Here is a 20,361-nt window from a genome sequence, read left to right as displayed (position 1 = left end):
TTTATTCTAAAATAACTGATTAGACATCAAGGAGGTTGCATGAATTTATTGATTTGATGTTCCTTAAAGATGTATTGTACTGTGATGCCTTGAAATTTCTTCATCATGGAGTTTTTCTGTTAGTCAAAGTTTTATCATGACAGAGATTGGGAAAAAGATGTAGATATAGATTTAGATGCACTTTTATACACACACATATAGCAATGCTGAAAAGAAAGCATTTAATGTTTCTATGTATGTTTTTGAAGTCAAGTGTAACCCAATGAATAGGATTTCTGTCACATTATAATTAAATAGCAACAGGTGTCTAAAAGGGCAGTGCTTAGTGCTCGAGATGACTTGCCTGGGCCTGAGCTGGTGCCAGTTCTTGAACAATTATCTGGTGGCAACGGGACCATTGCTTGACCTGGACCAAAGCTCTCAGAGAGCAACAGCCACAGATAGATGAAGCTGGACAAAGCAGATATATAATGCACATAATGTCTCCCAGGGTTGAGGGAGGCTCTGTTGCAGCATCCAGGTGGGTCTGGAAGCCAGGGAGAGGCAAGCAGGTAAAAGAACATTTGAAAAATAGCCCTGAGCATAAGCAGAAATGAATGTCCCCACTCCCACCTTGAACACCAAACCCTACCCAGCACAGATCTTGGGAGGCTAACTCACTTTGGCACCCTGTTATCTCTCTGCTAGAAGAAGTCTGGTGCCATTGAACAGAGAGACATTGAAAGTGCAAGCACAACGCCAGAGAAAAAGGGTAGATCTTACTATGCTCTTATATGTAACAGTTTATAAGCATAGTATTACCATTGAGGCTTTTCTGTATTTGGACTATTGATATCATTCTACTAGGGCTAAACATGATGATTTTGATCAGAATAAGATTTTAATTGGGCTAACAGTAAATTCCTAGCTTCAGCCTGAAATGTGTATGTTCCTGGGGAGAATTACTTTCAAAGCGCACATGCAACTGGAACCTACTTAGGCACACATTGTGAGGAGCAGGTGAAGTAGCATTTAGATAGATAATGTGGAGTGTACTGTATTTAAAATGAATCGGATGTGGGAGATTAATTTGTATTTTCTATGTCTTTGGTTATTTTACATTTTAAACCTTTTAAAACTGATTAGAACCCAGATAAAAAGTTCATACTCTACACCATATGCACCAATAAATAATAATTTAGTAACATGGTGAATATTGCTGATATGGTGCAATAAATAAAAATCAGGAGTTCTTAGCCTTTGAACTAAGAACCCCTTTAGGTTCAACAGTCTTTGAAATATAACTTACTATTGTCCTTCCTTTTTTTTTAATTTTTTTTAAATTTTTTTTTATTTTCGTAATTTTATTTAGCAGATATCCAGTTTGGAATTGTAAGTAAAATTAGCGCATATGCAAAAATCTGACAGCAAAATCCATTTGCAATTTTTTTGCAAAACTGAACACTACTTACAACTGCCTACATCAGGTACAGCATAAATATTGAAAGTTAAATCCTACAGGAGTAAGAAAATCACAAGGGGCAAACTAACTTTCCTGAAATGCCTCTTTTTGTTTGGCACAATCTCACCTGACTCCTGTGTAGCCATATTACATCTATGTAATTTAGTTTTAAAATTGACACAGTGTTCATTCATCTTATTACGTTTGTTTTTCTGTGGCAAACTGATTTTTTTTTTTTTTTTGCTTGAATTATAGAACTATAAGAGGTTACAATCCATAGGTTAATGTAAATCAACTTAGGAGTTTATCTTTTATATTTGGTGCTGCACAAAATTAGACTTCATAAAATAAAGTGTCCAGTTGTAATGTGTTGCATTTTGCGTGTATGTAATTATACCCTACACTAATAAAATATTAATTTGGCATCTATTAGAACGAGCCAGTCATTTTGTAAAATTGTATTCATTACGAACCTTGATTCTCCACCTAGAAAATAATTGTTAGCTGTTAACAAATAATTTCTTTCTCATTGACTCACATATTTATGTATTAGCACTTCTGAAAGTAATAAGGAATTGGCTGTTGCAAGTAACTTAAAAATCCTACATAAATGTAATATAACAGGTTTTTGACAGGTCTTGTTTCTCTAAATACAGTTACTATTGTTTTTTAAATAATTGGACTTGTTTTTTTTCAGATATTAAACCAGATAATCTTTCTTAACCATTGTTATAGTAACAATGTTAGTGTATGTGCTAAGTAACATGAGTAACAATTAAAGAGAAAATTTGAGGAAACAGTTTCTCCCAGAATGTAATTTGTCTCAGTGTGAAAGCCAAAAAAGAGTATGATTTGAGATAATCCTGTCTGAATCCTGATTCTTCCATAGAAACACTTTTTCAGATGCTGCAGGAGTTTTCTTCTCAGTTCTTGTGCCTCCCGTGGGAGCCACAGATTCAGGGTTTCCAATGTCATGAGGCATTGGTGGGATGGCTTTCCTTGCGTTTCATAGACCATCATGCATTCATTCAGCCCTCACTACAGTCCAGCCAGACATGAATGAGTTTCCAGTCCAAAAGCACAAGGAGAGAGCAAGGCTTTGGCTAATATACGCTGCCTCTCAGGATGACTAAACAACTCAAGCCAGCGCTGTGCTAACCATATCTGCAGAACTTCTGTTTTGGAGATAGAATCTGGTTAGCTGTGAGCACAGTGTTAATATACAACTACCTGCAAAAGATACTGTAGACATACCCCTTCTTCCTATTTGGATCTAGTACTAGATTTTCCTATGTTCTAAGCTAAATTTCTGGTAAACAGGAGACACTGGATTGCATTAAACTGTGTTTGTACGTATTGTTCTATGTTCTCATAAGAAAGTTGATTGTAGAGGTTAACACAACTGCTTTCCAAAATTATTTTTATTGTGTATTTGTTAAAGAAAAAAATCTGTTAATGGACACTCTTGGTCCCTTGCTCAGCTGGGGCATTTGTTCATACAGGTTTTGTACTTTTGGACTTTCAGTGCTAGAAATAACATTTTTAGAGTTGGTTTGTATTTCTTGATACCTTTATAACCTAAAATAATTAATTTAAATGCAACGCCATGCTGACATGCCTTACAGAAAATAGCTCAGCTGGTTGACCTGTAGAAAAGGAGGAGTCTGCACTTAGCACATTATCTTGAAAGAACTTCACTAACGAAGTAATTCATATAAAAAAAAAAAGAGATTTTGAAAGCTTCTGCAGGCAAAAAATGATCTGAAAGTTCATTGCTTAGCAATTATTTTTACCTTGAATATGTATCTTCATGAACAGTCAGCAGCTAATACAAAGTGCTGCACATTGTTAATAATCATGTTGATTGATATCTATTTGTTTAGACCAGACTTCTATCTGTTCCCGCAATCATGTTCACAATAAATGAAGTTTTATTAGTGTTTTAGTGTTTTAGTATTAGTGAAGTTTTATCAGTGACAAAGATGTTAAACAAGACCGGTCCCAACACCGATCCCTGAGGGACGCCACTCATTACTGGTCTCCAGCTGGACATTGAGCCGTTGACCACAACTCTGTGTGTGGCCAGCCAGCCAGCTCTTTATGCACCAAGTGGTCCTTCCATCAAATTAATGTCACTCCCATTTAGAGACAAGGATGTCATGTGGGACAGTGTCGAATGCTTTACATAAGTCCAGGTAGATGACATCAACTGCTCTACTCTTGCCCATCAGTTCTGTTGCCCCATCATAGAAGGCCACCAAATTGGTCAGGGAGGATTGCCCCTTAGTGAAGCCATGCTGGCTGTCACCAAGCACCTTGTTGTTTTTCATGTGCCTTAGCATGCCTTCCAGGAGAATCTGCTCCAAGATTTTGCCAGGCACAGAGGTGAGACTGACTGGTCCATAATTCCCTGGGTCATCCATTTTCCCCTTCTTGAAAATGGGGGTTATATTTCCCTGTTTCCAGTCATCGGGAACTTCACCTGACTGCCATGATTTCTCAAATATGATGGCCAGCGGCTTCACAACTTCATTCGCCAGCTCCTTCAGGACCCGTGGATGGATCTCATCAGGCCCCATGGACTTGTGCACGTTCAGATTTTTAAGATGGTCTGGAACCAGTTCCTCTCCCGCAGCGGGCGCAAGGTCTTCATTCTCACAGTCCCTGCATCTGCCTTCCAAGACTTGGGTGGTTTGGTCAGAGCCTTTGCCAGTGAAGACCGAGGCAAAGAAGTCATTCAGAACCTCAGCCTTCTCCAAGTCCTGTGTAGCCAGTTCTCCCGAGAGCTTCCTGAGGGGGCCTACATTCTCCCTAGTCTGCTTTTATTTGCTATGTACTTGTAGAATCGCTTCCTGTTATCTTTAATGCCTCTAGTTAAGTTTAATTCTAAGTGGGCCTTAGCTTTCCTAACCTGGTCCCTAGCTTCTCGGACAACATCCCTGTACTCTTCCCATGCCACCTGTCCTTGCTTCCACTTATTATAAGCCTCTTTTTTCATTTGAATTTTCCTCAGGAGCTCCTTATCCATCCAAGGAGGTCTCCTGGCCCTCCTGCTGCACTTCCTTCTGGTTGGGATGCAACACTCCTGAGGTTGCAGCAGGTGATCCTGGAATATCAACCAACAGTCTTGGGCCCCTCTGCCCTCTAGGGCTGTATCCCATGGAACCTTACTAAGCAGGTTCCTGAAGAGGTCACAGTCTGCTCTCTTGTAGTCCAGGGCAGTGAGCTTGGTGCACACTCTTCTCACTGTCCTGAGGATCTCAAATTTGAGCATCTCATGATCACTGCATCCGAGGCTGCCCTGAAGAGTCACATTTCCAATGGGCCCTTCCCTGTTGGTGAGCACGAGGTCAAGCACGGCACCTCTCCTTGTCGGCTCCTCTATTACTTGCAGAAGGAAGTTGTCTTCTACACAATCAAGGAACCTCCTGGATTGCTTGTGCCGGGCCGTACCGTCCTTCCAACAGATGTCAGGGTGGTTGAAGTCACCCATGAAAACAAGGGTCTGCGAGAATGAGGCTTTTCCTATCTGTCTATGGAGTGCCTCATCCGCAGGTTCTCCTTGATCAGGCAGTCTGTAACAGATCCCCACAGTAATGTCTCCCATAGCTATATTCCCTTTAACCCTGACCCACAAACTCTCTGTGGACTGCTCACCTGTCTCCAGACAGAGTTCCATACTCTCCAGCCTATCCCTAACATAAAGGGCAACTCCCCCTCCCCGCCTGCCAGGCCTGTCTTTTCTAAAGAGCCTGTAACCTTCCATTCCAACACTCCAGCCATAGGAGCCATCCCACCATGTTTCTGTGATACCTATTATATCATACCCCCAAGCGAAATGAAATGAAAGATGTCTGAAGTGTGTACTTTAAAGGGAATCAATTATTGTTGTTCTAAATTCACAGATTGTGAGGGCAGCAGGGGGTAAGTGAAACCATTTCCACCTTAACTGAACATCTTCTGCCTACTTGAAAAGGGGCTTTCGTTTATTTGTTTAGTTTGGTTTGGGTTTGGGGGGGGTAGGGTGGTTTTGGTATTTTTTTTTAATTTTTTTTTACTACATGAGGAGAGAAATATACTATTATAATCTTTCTGTAAAAAGTTATGTAATGAATCTGTCTGATATGGAGTTAATTTTCCCCATAGCCTTCATAGTGCTGTGCTTTGTATTGGTAGCACATCAGTGTTTTGGCTATGGCTAACCAGTGTTGTCAGAGCACCAAGGCTGTCTCTCCAACATTTCCCCCTTACCAGTAAACTGAAGGGTAGAATATATACTGGGAGGGGGACACAGCCAGGGCCGCTGACCCAAAGCTACGAGAGGGATATTCCATACCATATGATGTCTATTCTATAATTCTATGATTCTATGTCTGCTCAGCAGTAAAAGCTAAGAGAAAAGAAGGGGAGTGAAGGAGGTTGGCATTCTACACCTGGGTCAGAGCAATCCCAGGCACAGCTACAGGTTGGACAGAGAAGAGATTCAGAGCAGCCCTGTGAAGAAGGACATAGGGGTGTTGGTTGATGAGAAAATGAACATGAGCCAACAGTGTGCACTTGCAGCCCAGAAAGCCAACTGTATCCTGGGCTGCATCAAAAGGAGCGTGACCAGCAGGTTGAAGGAGGTGATCCTGCCCCTCTACTCTGTTCTCATGAGACCTCACCTGGAGTATTGTGTGCAGTTCTGATGTCCTCAACATAAAAAGGACATGAAACTGTTGGAACAAGTCCAGAGAAGGGCCATGAGGATGATCAGGGGACTGGAGCACCTCCCATATGAAGATAGGCTGAGGAAGTTGGGGCTGTTCAGCCTGGAGAAGAGAAGGCTGTGTGGAGACCTCATAGCCACCTTCCAGTATCTGAAGGGGGCCTATAGGGATGCTGGGGATGGACTCTTCATTAGGGACTGTAGTGACAGGACAAGGGATAACGGGTTAAAACTTAACCAGGGGAAGTTTATATTGGGTATAAGGAAGAAATTCTTTCCTTTTAGGATGGTGAGGCAGTGGAATGGGTTGCCCAGGGAAGCTGTGAATGCTCCATCCCTGGCGATGTTCAAGGTCAGATTGGACAGAGCCTTGTGTGGCATGGTTTAGTGTGAGGTGTCCCTGCCTATGGCAGGGGGGTTGGAACTAGGTGATCTTAAGGTCCTTTCCAACCCTAACTGTTCTATGATTCTATGATTCTATGATTCATTATTATGATGCTTGTCTTCTGGAGCAACTTCTATAGATACTGTGCATATTGAAGCCCTGCTTCTTCCTGGAAAGTGGCTAGACGTTGCCTTCTGATGGGAAGTAGAGAATAAAACCTTTTGTTTTCCTTTTCTTCTGCACATGACTTTTTGTTGTTGTTCTTTTTTTTTCTTTTTTCTGTCGTTTATTAAATTGTTTTTATCTTGACCCATGGAAAGGGGAGTGATAGAGTGGCTTGGTGGGCACTTAACAACCAGCCAACATCAACTCACCCCAGTTGTTAGATGGTGGATTTTATTTGCTTGATATAGCTTTGCTAATTTATGTAGTAAATCTGTCATATATATAATCAGAAATTTAATTACTGCAATTGTACTAGTATTGTGTTTGCTAAAGCCAGTTCCCAAGCAACAATGTCTGTGAGCATAAGAGACTGATTCAGAGGTTCATAATGTGACTGAAGTGGCTCTTCATATTCAGCGTGATTAAATCTACAGTTGCATTATATTCAAATCAGACCAAATGGATAATTTGTTTACTGCATAACAACAATAAGGTACACAAAAGCTTTTCTCCTCAAACTCTATACAGTCTTCAATTTTTAATCTACACAGATACCAGGGAGCCAAATGAAAACATGACAAATAAATGCACCAAAAGGATGTTTTCTGGTCCTCATCCTCTATTATCTTTAGTTTTGTATAACCGCTAGTACTCTCTGAAAGAAATTGCATAGCCAGATACAGGAAGAGAGGGAGTCCTCAAGTATTATAAAACTGGGGCTTTTTGTCACAGACTGTCCACAGTTGCTGGTTTATTATTCTTTATCCCAGAGTCCTGGGGAGCTAGTGGTTACACTGAGGCTGATCTGTAAATAGTAACTAAGGAAACCATACCTCTTTCATGTCCTGCGGTTTGTCTGGATACTGGCCACCCCTGAGTTGAGTCTATCTGGACCAGGAACAAGACGCCCTTGAGAAGTTTGGAGCACAGGGTAGGTAACATTGCCTGATTAATTGTGCTCACTTGCCATCTGCTTATTATTGGCCCGGCTAAGACTGTATTTTACAGAAATGCTGCTTCTAGTACCTAGATTAGTAATTTAAACTAGTTGAACTTTTTCTTTGCTGTCTTGCAGTCAAATTTATCCTGTGGATTTTACAACTGCGGACTTAATTTTGTTTTCATGATGGAAAAAAAGACATTCAACATGACTACTTTTTTTGGTATATTTACTCTTTTTTTATTTTTTTCTTCCCCAAAATATATGATGAAACTTCTTATTGGCAGAATTTATTCCTTATACAGCAGAAATTATAGGCTGTATTTTATCCAGGTATAGGCCACAGTTACCACAAAACACTCTTGAATATTAAATGCTAATTTCTTAACTGCATTCTTAGTTGCTGAACTCTTTATACTTGATGTTCTTTCAAGGACTCAGTACTAACAAATCTAGTTTGCTTTGTCTCATAAGCTGTGCCCTTTATCACACTTTGTGACAGATAGCACTGTGTACAATGCAGCCTACATACACACAATATATACTGAGCAACATGAGCATTCAACACAGCACAACTAATTTGTGCCTTTTGCTGAGGAAAATATCTGTATCATTAGGATGGAAATATTAAATATTTGAAGCTGGGAGGAAGTAAATTATCAGAGCAGTTGTAGATGTTTTATCTAAGAGATGAAAGGGTATAATTATTGTTGTCAAGTACAGTCTGCACAATTTGTTAGGAGATGCCAGCTGAATGGCTCCAGTGTCCCGGAGATCAGGCATATCACTGTGTTTGTGTCAGAGCAGGGCATGTAGCTCTCTCAACAAGTCTTCAGGCATTCAGAGTGTTGGGAGAGTGGTTTCCTTTATCTCAGCAAAGTAGATGAACTCAAGGTGCATTGCTAATTAACAGTGGAGATGGCAAAACTCTTGTCATTTACAATACAATTAAGTTTTATTAGTATGCTTTTCAAGTCTTTCATGTGTCAGTGAAAGACTTTCAAATTCCAGAAAAAAGTCATCCAGTTTTGACAATACAATTATGGAGTAAAGGTTGTTCGGCTTATTCAAAAATGTGGTTTTACTGAAGGTAAATCTATTATTTCCCTCTTTTTTGATAGACATATTTGAGATCATATGGGGAAACAAGTTAGGAAACCTGCCTTAAATATCTACCATAGACTGTTCTGTAAAAATCTGTTTTTGGAAACCTGAGTAGAGTTTTATGTTATTCTTGATACCAAACATTTCTGCAAAGATATTAATAGATTTAATCAAGGGTATCAGGAATAATAGCAGCTTTATGATCAAAGAATGTGTGAATTCGGGTGATTTTTAAAATAAGTTTGCTTAAATTGAAAGTCTCTTTCCAAAATAATAATAACAATAATTCTGAAAAAGACAAAAGAAAAATATTGCTTGAAATTTTTTAATGTAAAACGTTCTGTAATAACGAGATTCATGTATTGGCCAAGAGATAACTTAAAAGTAGGAAAATAAGATCGAATAAATCTCATAAAACATCTTTAAAAATAGGATTGACTCTAAAGTTTTTAGCTAGATAAAGATCATATCACATGTAATTATATCAGAAGTTATCAATATTTGTTGACTTTGATATTAATGTGCTTTTCAGAAATGCATCAAAATGCATATTAGTAATAAGTTCTTATTCCGTCAAGACTTGATCCTATGTTTGCTTCCTTATATAGTATTCAAAGTCAGAGCATTCTGTAGTTGGATATCTTCAAATCACACCAAGGATATCAGCAAAGTCCCAAGTCACTAGCAATTGCCTGTCTCAGAACAAGAAGACAAAGCCCTTTCCCATGAATAGCCAATCTTTTACTTTTATTCCTAGGCAAAAGCTAATTTGGTTAGAGCTGATAAAAATATATTATTACTATGACATTGTGCAGGATGAAATATTAATGAATATGCCAAGGAGAGACAATGCACAATCATGCTATTGTGTACATTTTTGTACTGAATGTTCCTGGCACTGTAGAAGTCATTAAATGGTAAGCTTAAATCTCTTTGATGTAGTTGGCACAGGAAAGAATTTCCTATTCATTAATGTAAGTTTCATTAATCAAGAAAGAGCTAATCTAATGACACTGTTTCATGGGCTAAACCAGTTTTATTTTTCACAGGAAGAATAAAAAAATGTGAAATAGAGACAATGACTTTTGGGATTGCAACTGAATCTAATGAGTACTCCACTTATTACTTCTTATGAAGGACTAGCAAATGGTAACTTTTTCACTATCCTGACTTAACTCTGTTAAGCTCTGTTAACACTGACATGAAAAGGGAATGTCTGGAAATATTCTGCACAGCAAAGTCTCAGTGATGCAATGTATTGAACAGCCCTACAGGGTGACTGCTGGCAGTAACAATGGGAAAAATCAGGCAATGTATATATTCTATACCAAATAGCTAAGACTCAAATTATTTGTCAAAGACAGTGAAAATAAAGTCCATGAAAAAATAATTTATGTTCCTAGTCCTATCTTTCACTACATTAATATTTCCCACTGTGCTGCTGATGGAGTATAGATGTCCTCCTATAATAACACTTTGTACTTGATTTACAAACCATAGCTGTTCCTGTAATATGTAAAAATTACATAGAATTGAAAGTAATACCCATATATATTACTATTTTTGAAGAAAATGATTTGATCTATTGAATGAAATAACGAAAATTTCACACTGGTGATAATACTCTGTAATGACTACTGACTTAATTCATTGCATGATCATTAACAGAGCATACTGGAACTTGTTTTATATGCTGAAATCCAGCCAAGACATCAAATTTCTGCAGGAAAGAACAACAGAAATAAAACTAAAAAAAATCTCAAAACCAGTATAGCATCATGCATTTATGATGCAATAGTGATGACATCAAATTGCATTATTTCAAGTTGAAATGACAAACAAGCTATGTGCCTACTGCTGTGGCAAGTTAAATGCTTTTAACAGCACTAACAAACCTGTCACATCAATTTCACTAATTATCTGAAGTGGGCCTGCAATCACTTAAAATAGCTGAAGATTTTTCCCTGCATAATGCTATCGGGATGACAAAGTATACATGAGATGTAGCCTTAGGAGCATATTGCTACTTCTTTCAGTAGGTTGGAAAAGATTAAGCAACAAATAGCTTCTTACTCCAAGTAACCATAGTACTGATATGTACATCCTCTGCAATGGAGTAAGTACAAATGTACTGCATTAAGCAGCTTGTCATTTTTAGTATTATTATTATTCCAATGTGAGGTTGTTGTACTATAGAAACAGTGCTGCTTCTGGCTTCTCTTTTTCTTAATTTGATGGAAGGCATTTCCTGCCAAATGAAGGTCACTTAAAATGGGCCAATTTATTAGAGTAGTGATCCTACACTGTACCAAACATCTACTTTGGTAGGGTTGTGAAGTATTTCGTGAATATTTACGTTATTGTGCTGCTGGCCACACAGTGAATACTCAGAATTATAAATGGTATAAGAAAAGGCAGGCAGTACAGTATAAGAAAAATCTAGAAGATAAATACTGTCAAGTACTCTGCAGACTCATGCTTGCTCCTATGTCCATTGAATATTTTCAGCAAAATTGAAATATAGATCGTATTTGGACTTCATAAGTAATGAAGCTTCCTATATACATTTCTTTTCTCTGTAGTTGGATCTAAAACATAATGTACGCAGTCAAATACCTTTAATGGTTGTAATGTGCTTTGAAGTAAAACTTTATCAAAAAAAAGCACGTTTTTCTCAAATATGTTTTGAACAGGTATCATTGAGTAGTAAAATTGCTTATGTTCTATTATCTCTTACCCCCTACAAATCTATGTTGGTTTGGCTACCTGGTGTTCATAAGCAAAGGAAAAGCGTTACAATAAAGGATATCTGAAAATGTATTTTTCCTTCCTTTTGAGACTATTCCAGTCTCTGAAGTATTAAGAAATTAAATCAAATTCAGTAATTTCTCCAATGTAACATCATATTTAACAAAAAAACCAACATCAGATAATAGAGGAATTCAGTAAACTATTTAAGGGTGACATATCCCAGACAATTAATATGTTCAGATGTACCCCTTGTTTTTTTGTTTGTTTTACAGTTCAAGATTTGGGTTATAAAGCTGAGAGCACATAAGAAACCCAGTGGTTATTTCTGTCATATAGCCACCAGCCTATTTGATATTTGAATATTACTTACAGTATTTGGAACCAACACTACCTTAGAGAAAAATTATTTAAAACAGCTAAATAATAACCTATTAAAGAAGGCTGAGTACAGAAGGTCCAGGCTGAAAGCAATGCTCTAATTTTAGGAGGTACATATTCTCATTGAATAATTACTATTTTTCTTCCTCTCTGCCTCAACTACTGTCCGCTTCTCCCAGTATCTCTCAATTGCATTTGATAAGGTTAATTTACTCCGCTTGCCCCTGTGCAAGATATCTTTGAATCATTCAAATGAGGAGAAAAATAATTAGATTTAGAGGTGCACCTACAACAACATACCTTTTCTTTAAATGTTTATCAAAATGTCATTTTGCTCTTTTTAAGGATCTTTCAGTTTAAATGCAGTACAGGAATATGCAGAAATGTTTGCATTTTTCAGTTGTTGACATTCAAAGAACTGATTGGAACTTTGCAAACATATAAATTATGTAATTCTCCTTCTCTCTTCATGATGGAGTCAATTAAAATGTTCAGCACCGCCTCACTGAGACAGACATGAACAATCTGACATTTCCAAGAATCATACTGTGCTTTCCTTCCTATTCTCCTCTACAAAGTATACTCATCCTTCCATGGTATCTGTGCTACCCAAAGGCAATTCTCACCAAAAGTGAAATTCCACTTCAGATAACCTATAATATCCTATAGCAATTACATTTCACTGTTGTATATATTTTTATTATCAAAAATGTTCCAGAGAGGAAAAACACCAATTTCTTAAAGAAAGCATTACCCAAATTATAACAGTGCTTAAGCTGTGAAAGATTTAACTTCTCTTGGTTAAATGATGAGAAAAATCACAGTTCTTTGTATAATGTAAAAGTGTTAATACATACTTGTAAAGGAAACACTTTATTACAGTGAGATATGTAAAAAACCTTTGCATGTGAATAATATAGATGTGAATAATCCTAAATTCTCAGTTATATTTCTTTAAAGGAGTAGAACAGATGTTGAAAGTCTTTAGGACAGTAATTTATTAGTCCTGTGTTTTTCCTATGAGGTAGCAAGGTGTTTTTACATGTACTTTCTTTTCATTCTAAAAATGTTCTGAGCTTAAAAGGCCTAACCAATGACTCTTTCCTCTGCTCTGTAGTTTATTTCAGTTGAAAGATCACAAAGAGTAAAATATAGCATGTCATCTTTTCACTGGTACTTTTATCAATAATAATTTTAAGATTATTTTTCTTGGTGAGGGGAGAAAAAATATAACTACATTGTATTACTTTATTACTTATAATTTTTGTTTTCCAGTTTAAAAAATGTATCCATTTTACAGATTTTTTTTCTGAGTCTGCTCCTGAAGTGCATGGCAAAGTTTTTTTTTGTCTTTGGATAGGGTTTAATACAGACACCAAGATAAAACACAGTAGAAATGAAATGGAAGAGCTCATTACCACAGAATGGCCTAGAAACTAAAAATGTAAAAGAACACTCATTATCTGCTAAACACAATAATCTAAATATAATCTTTGGCTCAGAAAGTCTGTAATTGCCAAGCACTGGCCACTCATGGAATATCCAACAGATAATTCTTTATTTTCTATGCTTATTTTTAGATTCAGTGTTTCATTAGGCAGCATATTCTACACATGTTGAACCACCATTTCCATTCAGCTATTAAGAACCATAAAAAATTATTATTTTAAGGGTAAAAAGATATAGTCCTAAGTGCTCTAAATTTTCAGCAAACAGGTTGTTACTGTCCAACAGTTCTTTAACTATCATTCTTCAAAAAGTAATGTATACTCAATGGGAGTGTTACTGCTGATGTAAATGATTTAAAATACTGTTTGGTGAAAGAAAATGTAAATACAAATATCTCCACATTTATTTGCTATTTAACACTTCCACACTTGAGTATAAGTATCTAATAAAAGAACAAGTGAACTATTATTAAAATGATTTATGATATTTATAACCTACTGAATCTCATAGAACTGTTAAATTTCAGCTAACTGTACAATACTTTAATATTTCAGCAAGTAGTAGCCATTAAGAATAACAGAAATGGTATTTTTTAGTTCCCAATGAAAGCCTCAGTCTGCTAAAGTCTCTAAGAATTTCCTTTCAGAGACACTGATACATGTACACTGGCTACACATAGCTTAATGTAGGTTAGAGACAAAGAACAAAGAACACTTTTATTTGGAATATTTTTTTCTGCCTGCCATTTGTTCTTTAGATAATATTTCTAGATATTTTGTTATTGCATAATTATCTGAGTTCCATAAGCTGATCTGTTTCTACATATTGAACCATAATGTGGCCTTAAACCCACACCCAGTATAGTAGAATACTCCTTCCACAGGAAGAGGTGTCGGTGGGAACAAAGACGACCATAAATTTTTAGGGAAAATATTTTTTTTTTACATAACCTCAAATATTTCATTAGAAACATCATGGGTTCAAAAATGTTTTACTGATTTCAAAAGAGGTTTTTAGATTTTATTTGCATAGAAGTGAATGTATGCAAATCATAAAATCATAGAAATTATTAATACAGAAATAATTCAATCCTTAATAAAATGAGTAGACATAGCTCTTAGTTGTGCCTTCCATGGTAATGTTTCCTTGAAGTGCATCTTCTAATATAAAACTGCTTCTTACCAGAATTATTATTTTTAGTACTCATACTCAGGGTATTGGACATAGGTATTGTAGGTTCTTATTTAATCTTGTGGACAAAATTCTCTGCATATTTTTTGGCAGATGCAGCTCAACATTTGTATTAATGTTATTACACCAGTTCTAAATAATAACTTTGATTTAAATGATAGAGACCAGTTTTGTTTAATCTAATTAAAGAAAACAAAGCAAAAATAGTGAATGCAGAGTTCTAAAGAACATCTTTTTAAGGAACAGCTAATTTATATGCCGGTTCATCACAGAATATCTTCTCAATTTGACTGAATAGTGTGACATAGCATTAGCTCACATAGCAAGTAGATAAGGAAGGACTGAGATACAGAAATACAGCTGACAGTAAAGCAGCTGACAGTACTGCCATGATGCCACTGGGTACTGGATCAGGTAATACAACTTCTTCAGTTCTGTAAATAATAAAATGAAGTTTTTTGTGGTGTCTTATAGAGTTCAGTTAAGGAGTGAGCATGAATCAAATGATATAAAACATGGTTTGCTTTTGTCTGATTTGGTCTGACTTTCTTCCATTTACATTGCTTGGTCTGTTTTGATTTGTAGCACATAGAAAGATTAGAAACACAATTCTCTTTAGTATTCCACAAAAGCTCATTCCTTAAACCACTTATGTGTTTGCACTAATTCAGATATTACCAGTGAATTTTTAGGATATCTCTGAAAGAAAAGAGAAATAATATTGAATTCTACAGATGCAGCATCACATGTACTGCTGCTCTTGTTACACAGTCTGAGTTGTGACTTTTTCCCAGGTATCCTGTCTTTTTTCTTGCTTCCTACCCATAGTCCAGACCTTTTATGAACAGAAGATCTTCTGCAGCCAGGTGTCCATTTAGTCAAATATAGAAACAGTACCAGTCCCCACTATAACACATAACTGAGCAGTCCTACTTGAGACACAATACAAAAAACCACAATAATGTTCAAGTGACAGCTAGCATTATTGTTTTTAGCAGAAGAGGATTCATCTGGGGCCTTTTTTTTTTAATAATTGGGAGGGCATTTAGTGGTGTTTTTTGGTGTTTCAGATGATAAAGTTCTACTGGCCAGCAACTCCCAAGGAAATGAATGTAGGAATAAGCTTTACATTCATAGAATCATAGAATAGTTAGGGTTGGAAAGGACCTCAAGATCATCCAGTTCCAGCCCCCCTGCCGTGGGCAGGGACACCTCACACTAAACCATGCCACACAAGGCTCTGTCCAACCTGACCTTGAACGTCGCCAGGGATGGAGCATTCACAGCTTCCCTGGGCAACCCATTCCACTGCCTCACCACCCTTACAGTAAAGAATTTCTTCCTTATATCCCATCTAAACTTTCCCTGTTTAAGTTTTAACCTGTTATCCCTTGTCTCGTCACTACAGTCCCTAATGAAGAGTCCATCCCCAGCATCCCTATAGGCCCCCTTCAGATACTGGAAGGCTGCTATGAGGTCTCCATGCAGCCTCCTCTTCTCCAGGCTGAACAGCCCCAGCTTCCTCAGCCTGTCTTCATATGGGAGGTGCTCCAGTCTCCTGATGGTCCTCGTGGCCCTTCTCTGGACTTGATCCAACAGTTTCATGTCCTTTTTATGTTGAGGACATCAGAACTGCACACAATACTCCAGGTGAGGTCTCATGAGAACAGAGTAGAGGGGCAGGATCACCTCCTTCAACCTGCTGGTCACGCTCCTTTTGATGCAGCCCAGGATACAGTTGGCTTTCTGGGCTGCAAGTGCACACTGCCGGCTCATGTTCACATTAAAGTCTTAGAAACGAATTAGGGAAGGCACTTGTCATTAACCTTAGATAGGAAACTTAATGTACATTTTTTATGTATCTTGAAAAAGGGGAATATTTTTCCCCCCTTTATTTTTTAGAAATATATTTAACCATATACAATTAGATGTACAGTTGAATAAATATGTCTTAAGGCATTAGTAAATGAGAAAGACTTGTTCCATTCCAGAAAATAAATACAGAAAATCAGAATATAAAGGTCTAACTAGATCATTCAGTTTGTCTCTCTGTGAGGAAAAGCTGTCACATAAAATCTTACAAACACTTTTTGAGGTCCAAGATTTAGGAAAGTGTATAATTTAGCCTGACCTCTTCCCGCTGGTAAATTGAGATCTTAACCACTAGGCTAAACAGTTATGAACATATTATATTCCTAAAAATACATGATTCAGTGGCATGCAACGATATTAGCAATGTACTCGAGGCAGTGTAGTTCAAAGCAAAATCAGATACATAAATAGATCAAATAAGAGAAGCAGAATTCAGCTTAAAACACAGTAATGAAATAGAAAAGGACGAATGTTATTTTACTTTAGAATAAAAATGTGCAAAGCTCTCAAGTATATGAAATAAAAACCTCTCAAGTTTCCAGTTATTAAAAGTTAACATCAAATTGGAATTTGAAATCATATATAAAATACAGAAATCAATATAATCTACTACTACCACTAAGTTACAGGTCTACATTAAAGTACTAGCAAGTACTTTAGTCAGTACTAGTAACTGACTAGTCAGTTCCTAGTATAGTAGTAACTATATGTCACTACTACTAGTAACAAAAATCACTAGAGATTTTTGAAACCTTCACTTATGAAAAGCTACAAATAGTTATAACAAACAATCCCGTCAAAGAAAACTGTACTGGTAAACACATGCTAATATATGGTTTTGCTCTTTCTTACCCCTTTAAGAATTGGAAGCACCTCACCAAACTCAGAAGTCACAACATGTTGCAGAAAGAAGCATGAGATTTTTCACACTGCATTGTTGATATCAGATAGAAAAGGTAGAAGGCAAAAGAGACACATACGCAATATCATATTTGAACAACTTCTGTATTTATTCACTGCTAGGATTGCCATCATCTAAGTAGGGCTATTGAGTTCACCTCCCTGCTTCCTGCAGGACTACCTAAAACTGTATGACTAAGAGTGTTGCACAGATGTTCCTTGAACTCTGGTTTGGTGCTATGACCACTTTCATTGGGAACCTGTTCCAGTGACTGACTACCCTCCCAGTGAATAAACTTTTCCTAGTGTTCAATCTGAACTTCCCCACCTGCTCCCACCCCCAACACGGCTTCATTTCATTTCCTTGCATCCTATCTCTGGTCACAAGTGACAGGAGATCAGCGATTTCCCTTCTACTCCCCACCATGAAGAAGGTGTAGAATGTGATGAGGTCACACCTCAGCCTTCTATTCTCCAGGCAGAATAGACTAAGTGGCCTCAGCTGCTTCTCATACGTCTTGCTCTCAAGGCCTTTCACCATCTCAGTTGCCCTCCTCTGGACACATGATTTTATGTCTTTATACTGAGGGACCCAAAACTGCACACAGTACTCTAGGTGGGGCTACATCATTACAGCTTATAGTAGTATACATATTTATGGATAACTTCAGCATATATCACTCACTTTCCAATAAATATTTCTGTGTAGACTGCATTAATAAGTATCCTAAGTTACCATGCACATTTGTCAATTGAGCAATGAAAAATGAAAAAGTTGGCAGCAGAAAGGTGTCTTACTGAACAGTACAAGCCTCTCAAAAACTCTGTCCAATTGCTGAGAAAGCCTTGATGGGGCTTAGCTACAAGTTTGTGAGTTGCAATGATGCTGCTAGAGTTGAGTGCTTTCTTTCTTCATGCATATATATATCTTTGCATGCACAGAAGGGGAGGGGAAAGTTATTCAGTCAAACCCTATTTTCATTTGGGACAGCTACCACTGGCAATTGGAGTACTCACTGCCTTTAGCTGTAAGATCAGTTTTTATCTGGTTCATGTCCTCTTACTGGAAGGTATGCACAAACACTTCAGTGCTGACTTTGCTCAGCCTTCTCAGAAAGTTTTAAAAAAACCCTATTCTTGTTACTTGAGAGTAGGAATTTCTTATCAACCTCTATGTCCTGCTAAGGAAAACTACTGCAATAAACCTGATGCAGTTGTACCAGCACAGTACAGTAACCTAACATAGTAGAGTTCAGCATGTCATTTCATTAAAAGAGGGAGGATGGTGGAACACTCATGGAGGAATGACGCTATGTAATCACCCTCTAGTATTTAGATAGCTGAAACTTCTGCCTTTCAATATGAATTTTAGAATTTTCCATGACCATAGTCTGTAAAGCCATATGAAAGATGATTTTGTTGTATAACCACCAAGGAAATATAGCGTGTATGGTTATCACTGAGGACAGCACATCTCTGCTTCATTCTGGCTGTAACCACCAAGGTAATGTGCATTGTAGCAATTTTTTTCTCAATATACCATAAATCCAGCAGTGGCATGATCTGCAAATGGATCATTAACATCAAATACAGTTCTTCATGTCTGGCGGACTATCGTTTTCAGTTAGCTAGCAGGTAATTGCCGGTTGCATTTTCCTCCATTATTTGATGCACTGACAGATCTGTCCATATACTTTAGTTTTAATTGTAACATCTGTCCTAGAAAACATGTTCAAAATCCAAGCCAAAGTAGCTATTAATGTCTCTTTCATTCTCTTTTCCTCCTCTCAGTTACAAAAGGTCTTCTATTATTCTCTGCAAAACAACCATGTGTGCTCGATTAACAGATGAAGCTTGGCAGGATTGTTCCATCATTGTTTCACCCTGCCCTACATGATGCCTTGCAGTTACAGACTAGGTTCACCACCCTTGTAGCTGATGAAGACCTGGGAGTATTGTCAAACTCAGAACCACAAAGAGGACTACACAGGACAGAGGCCCTCATCTGCTGATCAGATTTGTCATCTAGAGAGGTTTTCTACTTGCTGAGGGCTTGCATTCAGGACTTTGTGGTGAGGTCACCAAGGCCTAATCCAGTCAATTAATCTCTAATGCTCTTCCACGTAGGCATCACTGATATGGACAGGGGTGACCTGGGAATTATCAAGTGTCTCTAAAGGGATCCAGGGGCAGTGTTCAATGTCATGGGGGCCCAGATAGTGTTTGACTCAATCCTGCCTATGAGGAGGAAAGGGCATTAGGAAGAGACTCAGGAGATCGTATGGATCAGCAATAGTTTGGATAGCTGATGTTTGCAGTAGGGTTTAAGTTCCTACAACTGTAGGACTCTTAAGGGTCAACAGCTGCTTGGAAAAGGGGGGATCCACCTGACTAAGTGGTGCAACATTATCTTTTCCAACAGGCTGGACAAACTGGTAAGGACAGCTTCCTCAAAAAGCAAATGTGGAAGTTTTAGATTGGGTAGGCAGGCCAAAAGCTCAGGGTACGGAAACAGAAGTGACAGTGAACAATAAAACAGGACTGAAATGGAATTATTTCAAGCCTAAGCACAAGTTCCTGCAGAAGAGCTTTAAAGGGGACGCTCCCAAACTTATACAGGGAAATGCCTCTACACTAACACATGCAGCATGGGGAATGAACAGAACTCATACAACCTTTATGCATGGAGGTTTTAGGACCTGACTGGAGTTCTTCCTGTTCTGAATTTGATGTTGTACCTGAAAAGGAGGACATTGAGCTAAAGACCTCCTTAGGCTGCTTCCAGTCTGAATGATTGGACAATTCATTCCCACAGCTTACACCATATTGGAAAGAAAGAAGTTCAAATGCTGATGTTTTCAGGTGGTCTTTACAGGCCAGTCAGTACCTTCAAAAACAATAATTCATAAAGTATAAAATTCACCTCAGCTACTTACAACAGGTAAAAATCAGGTTCGCAGTTTAAGCTTTCTAATCTCACTTTTGAATATGCATGAGTTTTTCTACTTTTATATAAAATATAAAATAATGAAGTATCTCTAAAGGATAATCCAACTTACTTTTAGATAAATATTTAA

Source organism: Pezoporus occidentalis, unplaced genomic scaffold (genome assembly GCF_034315485.1).
Source record: "Pezoporus occidentalis ecotype Australia unplaced genomic scaffold, CSIRO_AGI_Poc_V1 ctg3, whole genome shotgun sequence".
Lineage (NCBI taxonomy): Eukaryota > Metazoa > Chordata > Aves > Psittaciformes > Psittacidae > Pezoporus > Pezoporus occidentalis.
The sequence above is the reverse complement of the archived record's forward strand: the minus strand, read 5'-3'. Positions refer to the sequence as shown.